The 1,315-nt window shown below is 43.8% G+C and overlaps 1 long non-coding RNA gene across 2 annotated transcripts in view; it reads right to left on the reverse strand.

The window, feature by feature from the left end:
* The window catches only part of LOC122541128, a 7,987-nt gene extending 7,313 nt beyond the window's left edge, over window positions 1–674 (reverse strand). The window contains exon 1 of one of the 2 annotated variants that reach the window (XR_006309523.1): window positions 651–674. This is a non-coding gene — a long non-coding RNA (uncharacterized LOC122541128). Of the gene's footprint in view, window positions 1–570; window positions 590–650 lie in introns of those variants that run through there. The other variant, XR_006309524.1, reaches the window with a different exon arrangement.
* Window positions 675–1,315: the final 641 nt, after the last annotated feature.

Raw genomic sequence — 1,315 nt, forward strand, 5'->3', positions numbered from 1 at the left:
TTCACCCTTCCTTTTTAATTACTGACCCATGTCCCCCTCACTCCCTTCTACGCACTCTTCCTTTATAATTACTGCCCCCGTCCCCCTCACTCCCTCCTAAACACCGTTCCTTTACAATTACTGCCCCATGTCCCCCTCACTCCCTCCTACACACCCTTCCTGTATAATTACTGCCCCATGTCCCCCTCACTCCCTCCTACACACCCTTCCTTTATAATTACTGCCCCATGTCCCCCTCACTCCCTCCTACACACCCTTCCTGTATAATTACTGTGATTAGTCTCTGGAGTTGGACTCCAAAACCCAACCCAGAACACAGTTTCTAAGCTTCAGTTGTGTATCTGCCTTGATCCTGTCGCTTTGTCATTTGTTTTAAAAGCTGCTCCTGAACCAGAATCAGTAAATCACTTGGATTTTTTTCTGTTTTCTCTCCTCTCTTACACCATTCTTTCTTCCGAATTTCCAAGTTTATTTGAATCCCCAGTTTGTTAAGACCATCCTGAACAATCTTGGTGCTTCTATACTTTGTTGTTATAAAATCTTTGAGGAATTGCACAGGCACAGCCTCACCTCCTTCCTCTCGAGAATAAACAGACTCATTCTCCATTAGCTCTTCAAGCACAATGGTTGTTGTAACACTGAGCTCTTACCTGGAAATGTGTGAATGTCTCTGATGTGTTGTGAAGTGAATTGATCTTATATAGTACCTGATAAGACCATTCAGGTTAAGATAATCAATTTCTGTTGACTAATAGTTAGGGAGTTTGTTGTGTCAAAGGTTGTCAACAGCAGAAACTGATGGCCAAGGATTTTGAAAGCTTGCCGTCTTTTCTGCTGACGTGCACAAGTTGCAGTGCCTTGACTCCAGGTGAATACGTGGCCCAGGTTTCCAGGTGATAGATCACACATTGTAGTCAATATTTCATGCTATGTTTGGGCACCTGACACCGAGTTAGTGTAACCTCCATGAACTAATTTCTGTTTTGAAACAAGTAAACTCAAGATTGGGAGCCTATTTCCTCGGATGAGGAGTCCAGGATTAAAATGAGAGCAAAGGAGTGATATCAGGAATCCCTGATATCACTCCTTCCTGTACATAGACCTCCCGGGGAAAAGCTGTGAATGCTGGGGTTTCCATTGGAATTTTTAAAACTCAGATATGATTTTGTTGGGTCAGGTTTCGAGGGCTATGGAGCAAAGGCAGCATAAGCGGAAAGGCCTGAGGAGCTCACCTGTTAATGAAGACAGATTCAGGTGCTATATCAATGTAATAACTGTGTGTGGATCGAGGCGACAACCTCAGCTCAGATTGGCT

The sequence above is a fragment of the Chiloscyllium plagiosum genome, chromosome 36 (assembly GCF_004010195.1).
Source record: "Chiloscyllium plagiosum isolate BGI_BamShark_2017 chromosome 36, ASM401019v2, whole genome shotgun sequence".
NCBI lineage: Eukaryota > Metazoa > Chordata > Chondrichthyes > Orectolobiformes > Hemiscylliidae > Chiloscyllium > Chiloscyllium plagiosum.